Here is a 13007-nt window from a genome sequence, read left to right as displayed (position 1 = left end):
CCTGCGTAGAAAGAGCAGCCAAGAGCCTCCCGGGATGTGTGACAGGTATCCTGGAAGGCTTTGCGCTCCCATTCTGAGATCAAAACAGAAAGGGGGAGGTTCTGCACCCTTTAAAAAAAAAATACAATTTTTACATTAAATAAAAGGGTTGTCTCAGATGCAGTTGAACTGCAGACTTTCAGCTTTAATTCTGTGGGTTGAACAAAAAGATTGCATATAAATGTGAGGAATTAAAGCCTTTTTTTTTTTTTACACAATCACTTCATTTCAGGGGCTCAAAAGTAATTGGACACATTAAAAAGCTGAAAATAAAATGTTCATTTCTAATACTTGATTGAAAACCCTTTGCTGGTAATGACAGCCTGTAGTCTTGAACGCATGGATATCACCAGATGCTGGGTTTCCTCCTTTGTAATGCTCAGCCAGGCCTTTACTGCAGCGGCTTTCAGTTGCTGTTTGTGGACCTTTCTGTCCAAAGTTTAGTCTTCAACATTTGAAATGCACCCTCAATTGGGTTCAGATCAGGTTCATTCATGAATATTCCACTTCTTTGCTCTAATAAATTCCTGCATTGCTTTGGCTGAATGTTTTGGGTCATCGTCCATCTGTATTATGAAATGCCTCCCAATCAATGTGACTGCATTTAGCTGGATTTGAGCAGACAGTATGTCTCTGAACACCTCAGAATTCATTCGGCTGCTTCTGTCCTGTGTCACATCATGGATAAACACTAGTGTCCCAGTGCCATGGCAGCCATACATGCCCTAGCCATCACACTGCCTCCGACATGTTTTACACATGATGTGGTATGCTTTGGTATCATGAGCTGTCCCACGCCTTCTCCATACTTTTTTCTTGCCATCATTCTGGTAAAAGTTGATCTTGGTTTCATCTGTCCAAAGAATGTTTTTCCAGAACTGTGATTGCTTTTTTAGATGTTTTTGAGCAAAGTCCAATCTAGCCTTTCTATTCCTGAGGCTTATGAGTGGCTTGCACCTTGCAGTGCACCCTCTGTATTTACTTTCATGCAGTCTTCTCTTTATGGTAGACATGGATATCGATACGCCTACTTCCTGGAGAGTGTTGTTCACTTGGTTATCTTCCGTGGACGTCCAGGTCTTTTGGCGTTGCTGAGTTCACCAGTGCTTTGTTTCTTTCTCATGATGTACCAAACTGTAGATTTTGCCAATCCTAATATTGTAGCAATTTCTCGGATAGGTATTTTCTGTTTTGCAGCTTAGGCGGATCTACATGAACACTTTTAAAAACGCATATAAACGTTCCTATCACGTTTATATGCGTTTTTATGCACTTTTACAAGCGTTTTAAAGCCTAACTTTAAAACGCTAAAAAACTTTTATAAACGCCTATGACGCGTTTTAGCGCTAATTGCCACGATTTTACATAAGCGTTTAAAAAAAGGTTTACTTTTAACCCTTTCAGGGAATGAGTACAGGGGTACATAAAACCCTTTACTCATTCCCTGAAAGGGTTAAAATATATGTAAAAAAATTGGACGAGGCTTTAATGTTTAAATATTTTATTAAATGTGTGTGTTTGTGTAACAAATCTTTTAGTTTTTTTTTTTTGTTTTTTTTATATACAGGTTATCTAAATGACAGGATGATTTCCATGGCTGTAATCATGACATGGACACAGCCATGTGACTCCTCCTGACAGTGAGGGATCTCCCCGGGCATTAGGGGTTAAATGAGGACAAGGCTCTCCGTTCACCTCTAGTGCTCTGTAATTGTCTGAGGTTTCAAGTTTCTCAGCCATTCAGCACTAGACTTGAATGGGGAGACTTGTACCCATTCATCTCTATTGCTCTGTGATTGGGTGAGAAATAGGAAACCATTGTGGCAGCTCAAGCATCATCAGGATTTCCCTTTCCTCAGCCAATCAGCGGAACTCTGCTATGCTGACGGCTCGCCTGATTCCTCCCACAGCCCTAGAGGAGCTGTGACGTGTTCCGTATCAGTTTTTAAATGCCCCCACTGTTTTCAATGGAAGCTTTCATAAAAAGCTTAAAAACGCTTGTAAAAGCCTCAATAGAGTTCAATGGGAGTGTTTTCTCATGTTTTTATGTATTTTCTCGCGTTTATCTTGCGTTTTAATTTTTTAAACGTTCCAAGCAACTTTAAGATAAAGCTCATAAACGTGCCTGAAGGAAACGTCCTGGTGTAGATTAGCTCATTGGAATGCATGGGGACTTCAAACACGGGCTTTAAAAGCCTCAGGTTAAACGCTGGGGAAAACGTCCGTGTAGACTAAGCCTTAAGGATGGCTTGTTTCACCTGCATAGAGAGCTCCTTTGACTGCATTTTGTCTGTTCACAGCAAACTCTTCCACATACAAGCCCCCCCCCCAAATCAACTCCAGGCCTTTTATCTGCTTAATTGATAATGACATAAAGAAGGAATTGCCCACACCAGCCCATGAAATAGCCTTTGAGTCAATTTTCCAATTACATTTGAGCCCCTGAAATGAAGTGATTGTGTTAAAAAAAGGCTTTGGTTCCTCACATTTTTATGCAATCTTTGACCTTTTTGTTCAACTCACAGAATTAAAGCTGAAAGTCTGCAGTTCAACTGCATCTGAGTTGTTTCATTTAAAATGAATTGTGGTAATGTACAGAACCAAAATTAGAAAGTAGTCTGTCTATTTATGGACCTAATTGTATAATGGTCAAAGATCATGCTATGAAGGTTACTGCAGTAGAGGTTGCTGTTTTGTACAGTACTTCTGAAACAGGAAAAATATTTTACTAATACTGTGCTAAACAGCACCAGAAAAGATTAGGGTGCTAAATAAAACATCATTATTATATCAATAGTAATCTGTTGGGTAACCCATCACCTGTTACATGACTATAAATGGTGTTCGGTTGCCACATGCCTGCGAATACCTCCTGATCTGCCATTTACCATCTCATTGCATGTTGTAACCATCATTTTGTTTGCAGTCCAGCCCAATATTATGGTAAACTGAAAAAGCCCCATGATTTATAATAAACATTTTTATTCTCTGTACTAATTTGTCCTGTTAATCTCAGATACTGAAGAAATATATCTGCCATAAACATGAGCTGGCAACAAAGGGTTTCCCCATAAACATCTGCTATGATTTTTAGCTAAATTGGATGTTTTGCAACTAACAAACACACCATGCTGTCTTATGTTAGGGAGACAATAGCCATTATTTGGCATAAAGGTTTTTTTTTCTTGCATAGATAACAATCAGTTACAGAGTGTCCATCATTCACACAATGTTTCCATAGCAGTGAGTGATTTCCAGGGTGTCTTGATGCAGCCCTGGGTTCTAGATAAAAGAGCCGGGTGGTTACTGAAAAGTTGTGGGTGGTGCGCCCGGCTAAAATGGTCTGGGGAGAACACTGCACTTATTACCATGGCCAATTAGAGCAGTGTCATTGCATTAATGGGCAATATATTAGAGATGTGTTGTTATTAGAGTATCCCTGTCAGGAATGGTGATAGAATTTATTGTTGGAGAATAGCTTTTTTTTGAGTGATTCAGGCTGCAGACATGTATTTTAGAATGATATATTAGCAGAAATCCTGCTCCCAGTAAAACCTCTTCTATGTCGCTTTTTCCCAAGGAATTATTTAAAAGAACCTGCCACAATTGGGCCTATTCAAGAATCTGCATAATCAGGCTTAAGGTATTATAACTGTAAAGATTAATTATGAATGAAATATATTTGCCTCTTTCCTTTGCTGTAAATACTTTGCCTGAGCCTGATTCTCCATGCTGTGTAATGAGGTCAGAGATCACCAAGTCTGTTGCTGCCTGTTAGCTGCTTGACCTGGAATAGTGATGAGCTCAGAGTCTGCAGTGTGATCAGGTATAGGGAAAAGACTTCAGGTGATTAATAATAATAAAAAGGATTTATATGGCGCCAACATATTACGCAGCGCTGTACATTAAATAGGGATTGCAAATGACAGACTAATACAGACAGTGATACAGGAGGAGAGGACCGTGCCCCGAACAGCTTACAATCCAGTAGGTGTGGGAATTGCACACAGAATAGGATGGGAGATATGTAGTGGTGGGAAGTAGTGATGGTTTCAAAAGACAGAAAAGAAGATGGGTAGGCAAGTTTGAAAAAATAGGTTTTGGGGCTCTTTTTAAATGAGCAGAAAGTAGGAGCAAGGTGAATTCCAGAGAATTGGGGCAACTCAAGAAAAGTCTTGTATCTGTGCGTGTGATGAGGTTATGAGTGTGGAAGTCATTAGTAGGTCATTAGAGGAGCGGAGAGAGCGGCAGGGGGAGTATTTTTTTACCATGTCAGAAATGTAAGTGGGACAATAACTGTGTAGGGATTTGAAGGCAAAGTACAGGAGCTTAAATTTGATTCTAAGGTGAAATGGAAGCCAATGTAGAGAACTGCAAAGAGATGCAGCGGAAGAGGAGCGGAGGGAAGGATGGATGAGTCTGGCTGCAGCGTTCATAATAGATTGTAGAGCAGAGAGTCGGGTTAGTGGAATACCAGAGAGGAGGAGGTTACAGTAGTCCAGACGAGAGATGATAAGAGCATGTACAAGGAGTTTGGTGGTCTCAGGGGACAGGTAGGGGCAGGTTTTTGGAGATGTTGCGTAGGTGAAAGTGACAGGACCTGGAAATGTTCTGAATATGGGGGGTAAATGAGAGGGCAGAGTCAAAGGTGACGCCAAGACAACGTGCCTGAGGGGAGGGCCGAAAAACAGTGTTGTTAACAGTTAGGAATATGTCAGGGGGAGATTTGGAATTTGAGGGGGATGATGTTGAGTTCTGTTTTATCCAGGTTGAGTTTCAGGAATCGGTCAGACATCCATGACAATATGGCTGACAGGCAGCGTGAGACCTTATCCAGGACTGAGGGAGACAGGTCAGGGGTGGACAGATAGATTTGAGTGTCATCAGCATACAGATGGTACTGTGAGCTCTAGGTGATCTCTGGTTTCCCCTAAAGAAGCAGAAGTTTCAGGCTCAGTGAATGTAATATTAATGAGAAATAAAATCAGAAATATTAATGAGAACGCAGCTGATTTAATTACTATAATCCAGTGACATCATTTTATATGCAGCCTATCCATTCACTAAAGTCCAATTACATCACTGAGATCACAATCTATTCATTCATTAGAATACAGCATTTTTCAGCCTATTTAATAACTGAAGTGCAATGATTTACTAACAATGCAGCTTATCCTTTCAGTAGAGTCAGCAGCCTTAACTAAACATTCAGCCTAATGATTCAGTATGGTCCAGTGACATCACCAAGAATGCAATTTACTCATTCCATAGAATTTACTGACATCACCAAGAATGCAGCCTGTTCATTCACCAGCGCTATTGACTTCCAGCCCATTTTTTTACTGAGGTCCAATAACATCACTGACGATCCAGTCTTTTTTTTCATTAAAATATCAAGTAATATAATTGAAAATGCAACCTGTTTATACAATAAAAAGAACAATATCCCTGAGATACATTGCCTATCCATTTACTAAAAATGTGTAAAATTATAGCCCGTCCATTTACTAGAACCTGGCTAACAATGCAGCCAATCCTTTCACTATTATTGAGAGAAATTAATGTAAATGTTGTCTATCATCTTGAATTGACACACAATAAACCATAAATTTCCACAGGCCTTTATTGAAATAGAAAAAAACAGTATACAAGTAGTCCCCGAGTTAGGGACATCTATGGGAAAGGTAACAGACCACAGCTAAACAGTTGTTCAATAAACCTAATTTTCTTAAACACCTAGGCAAAATGATATAATACTCCATGTAAAAAGCTTTAATGATCGGTATTTTTCATAATGATTATTATTTTCTTCAGTGAGGGCTAAAAAAACAAATGGCAGAAAATAAAGATTGTTATAGCAAATAAAACACATTAATGCTTAGTGGTTTGAGCGTAATGTCTTTAAAAGTATAACAAATTAGAAAAGGGCATTGTTCATTACCACCAACAGGAATGCTACCTCATTATATAATGATATATATACAACACTTAGCAGGATAAAGCCAATCTGGATTTCTATCATTTCTTTTATATATATATATATATATATATATATATATATATATATATATATGCAAATGTAAATATTTTATGAAATGTATTTCACTTTAATGTTCTTTGCTGTTCAATATACTGTAAAGAATAGGGAACAAGGGTCAGCAAAATGTAGCATATACATAAATGTATATAAATCAGCAATCAAGACTGTGTAACATTTATATTGTATATAGCACAGAAGTCACGACTGTGTCATGTGGAGAGGCCCACTAGCGGCTGACAGGTGGGCCGCGAGAGCACAGAGATTAGCGGTGGTCTGTGGACCATGTCTCCCGTATGGATGGCAGACAGGTTGTGTCTCTGGAGTGGGTGGGTTCTAGCACTATGGGGTCTTTAAGAGCCCTCCGTAGGTTTAAATTTAAAAATAAAAATGTCCCAGCACCCTATTGAGACAAGTTTGGTATGACAGGGCTATTGTAGCCCTTTACAGAGTGCAGGTACCCTTTAAATGTAGAGGATTTTGAGGATGCACTTCCTTCAAAAAACATAACTATACAAACGGTCAAAACTGGCTTTCATACCTGAATTATATTTGTCTAAAGCTATGCAATGATATTTATTGTCTGCCTACACATAGAACTGTTTAGTTACTGGGTTAAATATTTACCAGCGCAGGGCAAAGGTTATTATTCCCACAGTGTGATAAGATTAAACAGTCAGTAATACGAAAGTTTGCATGGAGACAGCTAGATAGCTCAACGGTTGTAATTCCTATTTCTGAAAGGAATCGTATAGTAACTTTTTATATTTGACTATGGGTGTTCCTCAGGTTTCCTTGTAATCTAATATGTCCTATAGGTGACTTTTCCTTACCCATTAGGGGAATATGAAGGAGCCACCTAAACCCTAAATGTTTTTCAGAAAAATACCTACCCAGATGTCTCCATGCACTTCTTCAAAACTTTACATTTTCTCCTGCATGCAATCCAAAAACCACACAGTGCACAGGTCTTTCTCTTCTTCTCGCTGCTAAATGATACCAGTCCAAGAGCACGAACAGTGAACAGTCACCAGGGGGTACTCGTTTCCACATGGAACTCCAATCCAATATGCCAATGCATGCAAGTATTGCCTTATACTTCAATGCTGGATCAAAGCTTGCTATCACACAAGGCCATCCGCTGAAGAACATGGTGGTCAGCTTCCTGTCTTTGTTGCTGCCAATTGAGATCAGCATTTTATATGCGGAGTTCATGGCCACGCACTTAACATAAATCTAGCTGTATGGGCATGTTAAATGTTGTTCCTTTATATTACCATCTCAGTATTGTAAATGGTATATCCTAAAGTCTGGTGGAAGATTACTGCAAAATAACATTTCCCAAATATTAAATAATATTGTTTATATTCTCTGAAAGAGAGGGACTGCTGAAAAGGAAAGAGTGACAGAGGGAACAGTTGTGTGAGAGGGACCATCAGGAGATGTGGTATGGGTTCTGTTAGGTAGTATCTATAGTGTTGGTGCGCTGAAACACAGGTGGAAGAATTTACATACACCACTGTGTTTTTGGATAGAAAGAAATTATATTTTCATAAATGTTTATAAAAGATTCAGTGAGCTAAGTTTTTATAACTACAAAACCAACCTCTTCATTAGGAGAGTTTAGTATTATTTCACCTCCCTCCCTTGCAGCATAAACTTGCCTTTTCTTACGTCACTCTGTTCAGCAGCTGGATTGAGCAAGAAAGACATTTATAAAGTTCTCAGTGACATTGTTTAAAGTTTGGAGTTTCATTTTAAGTGATGTGAATGTCTGCAAACTCACCAGAGGGTGGCAGTGCACATAAATGTTGAGATTGGGGCTTCCACCGTTGACGGGTGAATTGGAAACCACAGACACCAATCATTATGTATACACAAGGGATGGAATACAAGTATGCATTTATGTGTCTGACACCTTCTGCACCACTTTGCAGAGTACACTGTAGACTATGTATGTCATTAACCGAAGTTTATTCAATGAATACATTTTCTGCAAATTAAATAAAATATGTAATTGGCCCTCTTATCGACAAAAAGCTTTGACCATCAATACAAAAAACAACACTGTATCTGAAACAAGTGCATTTTTTTCTGACCTTAGCATTGCTGCCCTAGTGTACAGAATATTTGCAATAAATTTGTGTCACACCCTGGCATCACTTCATATACTGCTGTAATTTTTAGAAATCTCTTATTTGTACCCACTTTTCATTGAATCACAAATGTCATTTTAAATTGGGTAATGTGTACAGTAGGTCTGTATAAACCTGGCCACACACATCACCATCTTTTAGTACAGTGTTCAACCCAGAAATTTTTTTAAGCATGGTGGGAAGAAGCTGTAGCTGGGTGGCCCTATATTGTGACCCAACTCTTCCATAAACACCTTCAATTCAAGTGGTTACTGAAAAGTGCTGGGTGGTGCACCCAGCTAAAAAGGGCCTGAGGAGAACATTGAAGTATATAATATATTAGTATAATATCACTTTAAAGGGAATCTGTGCTTTGCTCATAGCTGTTTTTAAGCTTAGTCAATCTGGATGTCTGCTGGCGTTCATGGACAAGAAATCACCTGGATATCAGAACAGTAACCTCACCACATACCTGTGTCACATAAAGTAGGATAGGGTCTTCTCCAGCATTATATGTACACTGTTTAAAAGTGAACATATTTGCTTTACTGGATTGTATTTAATAGACAAATGATTTAATTCAGTTTTTTTTTGCATTTTAAAACTAGACTACTGATTGTTTTATCAATGAAGAGTTAGGCATCAGGAATTCCATCACTGAAATTGATATAAACAGAAGTTCAGTGGGGATAGGATTTCTGCTTTAGGTACCTTTCCTGTAGTTGGAGTGGAACAAGAGATGATTGTTTTCACATTGGTCACTGCTATGAACTTTGATTTGGGAGTTTGAGTGTTGGATGCTACTATAAATATTTGTGAGATTTGTTTGGTTTTGCATCCGGTGGTTTGTGTTTGTTTGCGTTTATATTTCTGGTGGGTTTACATTTCATTTATAATATTTCAGATATTGATTAACTTTTTGATGGTAATACTATTTTTCAATATTAAGCACAGGATGATAGAAGGGTGACCAAGCGCTCCATCTGTGTGTTCATGGCCAGCTTTACTGGTAAGCATCAGACTGTGAAGGAAGGCTATGCTTCAATTAACTTTTGTTGTTTTTGGAGTGAAAGTCAATACTTGCCCGCGTTCATACTCTGCTTTCGCTGTGAATTAATTTGTATTGTACTGTTGTCAAGCACAGACCTCTGCATGTTACAACATCCTTAGGATGTTAGGAGATTAGAGGGACATTAGTTCACAAATGACTGCTAACAGAGGAAGTGTAGACGTCACTGAGTTTGCTGTTATAGAACAATACAGATTATTTCCGTATAGGGTTATATGATTTTTATTGTGGCCTTTTAGCTACTTTGTAGTGATATTCTATTAAAGGTGATTGAGGCTATATTTCAGCAACAGGAAGATCTCATTACCTTCTACAACTCCTTTGGGACCTCCTTTCTGGAGGGCTTCCATTCTCATACACATAATGTAAAAGTATATAGTAAAGTAAAAAAAGAATATCTGAACATGCACTTTCTAAAAATGACATTTACACAAATACTGTGTAAATCTGTCAGTGAGCAAACACAAATTATGTCAATAGGTGGCTGTTTGTCCCATCCTGTTGCTGTATTCGGTTTTAATCTTTGTATGTACATATAGGTATAGAGTCAGAGAGACTTTCCAGAACCATCTGGGGCAAAGTCCTAATCCACCTGGGGCATCCAATTTACCAAATTACAGGAAAGTTGTAGGTGTGACAGAAGTTCTAACCTCTCACTATTATCCAAAACTAAAAAAAAAAGAACATTTATATGCATGTTGGTTAATTATTCACCCATTCAGGGCAAATTAATAGTTTGTTTATGAAGGGCCCCCCGAACCACTCACCTTAATATCTTCATCATGCCAGTTCTTCCTGGGCTGTCCTGCTTTTTTCACAGCCAGCAAACTTTGTTCTTCTATGTCCTGGGGGTGGGGGGGGCGGGGATATCAGACCTCCTCCTACCGTGTTTCCCCGATGATAAGGCAGGGCCATCAAATAAGACAGCCCCCCCTTTTTAGAGAAAAATGTAAAATAAGGCCCCCCCCCCCCCCCCGCAAATAAGCCACCCACCGATACCTGCGCTTACCCGAATCGGGTGGTACGGTGGGTGACTCCGTGTGGTTCCTCCGTCTGCCTCCATGGCTGCGTGCCGCGCCCTGTCATGAAGAGGAAGTGACAGGACTGCAGTGCGCGCACGTGACTCCGCCCAAGCAAACACAGGCAGCTTCCCTCATCCCTCCCTAACGGAGACTGCAGGAGTTTGTTCACGGCCAGAACATCCAAAAGTGAGACACAGACAGGTTTCTTTTGCTGTGAGCAATACCACTTACTGTATATAAGCTTTAGAATGGGACATTAAATGGTACAGTATATGATGAATTACAATGGGACATTTAATGTTACGGTATATTATTGATTACAGTAGAAGGGGACAATGAATGGATCAGATTAATCAGAAGGGGACAATGATTGGCACAGATTGATCAGAAGTGGACATGAATGGCTGTAGTCTTCTTCATGGGTAAATAAGGCATCCCCCTCAAAATAAGCCCTAGAGCATATTTTGGCCTTCCAAAAAAAATAAGACAGTGTCTTATCATCGGGGAAACAGGGTATGTGACAATGCTTTGATCTTGCGGCAACACTATTTGGGATTTTAGTGCTAGTTGTGGAAGAAAATGGAAGGTTCAAGGAGTGCCGTCAAGGTATTAATTAGGGATTGGGCTGGGGACCTTTACAAGGACGCTGTCACTTTCAATGGGCACAGTGACAGTGACCCGTAAAGAAAATCTGAGGTCAGCATACTTTAAAAATGTGTTCTTGCTGATTGTGGAAGACTGCCATACCAGCCAATATAAAACTGGAATTAATACCATAATATATAACATTATTAAAAATAATCTTATAGTTACAAACTTCTTAATCTTAGCTGAGTATGGATAAAGATCAAAGGCATTTCAAAAATAAACCTTCTTACAGGCCTCTGACTGTGTTTCAACAATAATAAATAGCGTGACTTTGGGTTTATGTGATGTTTAACCATAGAAATCCAGGTTTTTAGGTGAAAAAAACTGAATTCAGAGAAGCTTCATTTTATGGTACAAACATAGATATTCTCAACTTGGCAAAAAGATGTTTTGAGTTTGAAATGAATGGAAAATCCGTAATGCTTAAGTTCAAACTTGTAGATGACGGGGTCACTTTAAAACCACAATAAAGCTTATCATATCATAACAGCAAAGCATTGGTTTCCCAAATTGAACCCTTTTTTAACTTCTTTTATTTTCTGTAATTAATTTAAAAAGCTTTGAGCACAATTTCCTTGATATCATTTTACAAATATTTACTTTAAATCAATATCCTTAACTCTTAGCCATGTCGGCTAATTTATTGTTACACTTTAGACCTGTACACTGCACGCTTGTTCTATAATATTTTAATTTTCCTTGTGAGAGTTAGTAAAATCCTATTTTAGTTTAATTTAAAGGGGGAGCTAAAGTCCGTGTTAATGAAATATTGCTGGCAGGCTTTCTACAGGAGAGAATACTGCAATGAAAACTCCCCTTCTGTCTGCCTGCATTGCTTCTTCTGAATGTTTTGTGGGTAACATTTACTCATGTGCACAATCATGGGAGACGTTTAATTCCAGGCTGGCCAATAAAGATAGCCAAGGACTGGTGATCATATTATTAATGGTGACAAAGCGGTGAGGAAGCAACCAATGGGAGGGGCCCCTTCACCTGGTAACTTTGCCATAATGTATATTTTACTCTGTGAATTCTTGCACAACATCACTCCAACACAATGTAGATTTAGTCCTGCTTTAAGTTATTTTGAGTGTTTGTTTTCATTATTTTTTGTTCAGTGGTAATATTTCCCTACATAATATAAAGAAATTTTTTTTTTTTAAATACTTTGTTTTAGCATTAAAAAAAACTGTTATCTTCAGGCAACAAACTTTGCCTTAGCAAAAAAGAGGAGATCATTGCTGCGTGTACATTAGGAGAAAGCATTTCTTTAATCTTCCCAGTGATTACATGGCATCATTGAGTCTTTGGAGCAAGTGGCAAGGTGAGTGGGGCTGATCTGTGTCAGATACCTGAACTTGTAGCAGAATGTGTCATTATGTGTCATCTCTGAGGTAGCCAAGAAGAATATTCTGACCCCAGTTGATTCCTATGCAAATTTGGTCTCAATCCATCTGGAGAAAAAAGCAAGTGAAGACATTGGGCCTGATTTAATAAAGCTCTCCAAGGCTGGAGAGGATACACTTTCATCAGTGAAGCTGGGTGATCTAGCAAACTGGATTTATTCAAAGACATTTGCTATTTGGTAGCAAATGTTTAGAATCCTGGACCAGATGCATTCCAGGTTTGCTAGATCACTCAGCTTCATTGATGAAAGTGTATCCTCTCCAGCCTCTGAGAGCTTTAATAAATCAGGGCATATTGTCAGAGGCTTAATAAATACTGTACATGGATGTGTTACTTTTGCACATTACTATGTTCTATGGTGAGGGGATGGAGGATGAGTGAGCGGCACCCCACTGTGCTCTTCTTCCTTGACTTGCATAGTGGTCATTCCCTATCAGCAACTGCTTTACACATGTACTTTTTTTTCTTTTGATATAGCGGAGGAGATTTTATTATTTTATTTATGTATGTGTCCCTGTTGCAGATTTTCCTTACTTCCTGTCTGGTTACACTGCTGACACTGAGTCAGAATGTGCAGAAAATCTCTCTAATGCAGCTCTTATGAAAAAAAGCTTGGTCACCAGTGGTCTCCCTTCAACTGGCCTTTTCCC

General features: G+C 38.9%; 1 protein-coding gene across 1 annotated transcript in view; it reads left to right on the top strand.

The window, feature by feature from the left end:
* Window positions 1–13007, top strand: part of LOC140340396 (myosin-10-like) — a 132080-nt gene that overhangs the window by 4880 nt on the left and 114193 nt on the right. The gene's annotated exons all lie outside the window — the stretch shown is intronic.

The sequence above is a fragment of the Pyxicephalus adspersus genome, chromosome 11, assembly GCF_032062135.1.
Source record: "Pyxicephalus adspersus chromosome 11, UCB_Pads_2.0, whole genome shotgun sequence".
NCBI lineage: Eukaryota > Metazoa > Chordata > Amphibia > Anura > Pyxicephalidae > Pyxicephalus > Pyxicephalus adspersus.
This window is presented reverse-complemented; position numbering and strand designations above follow the sequence as displayed.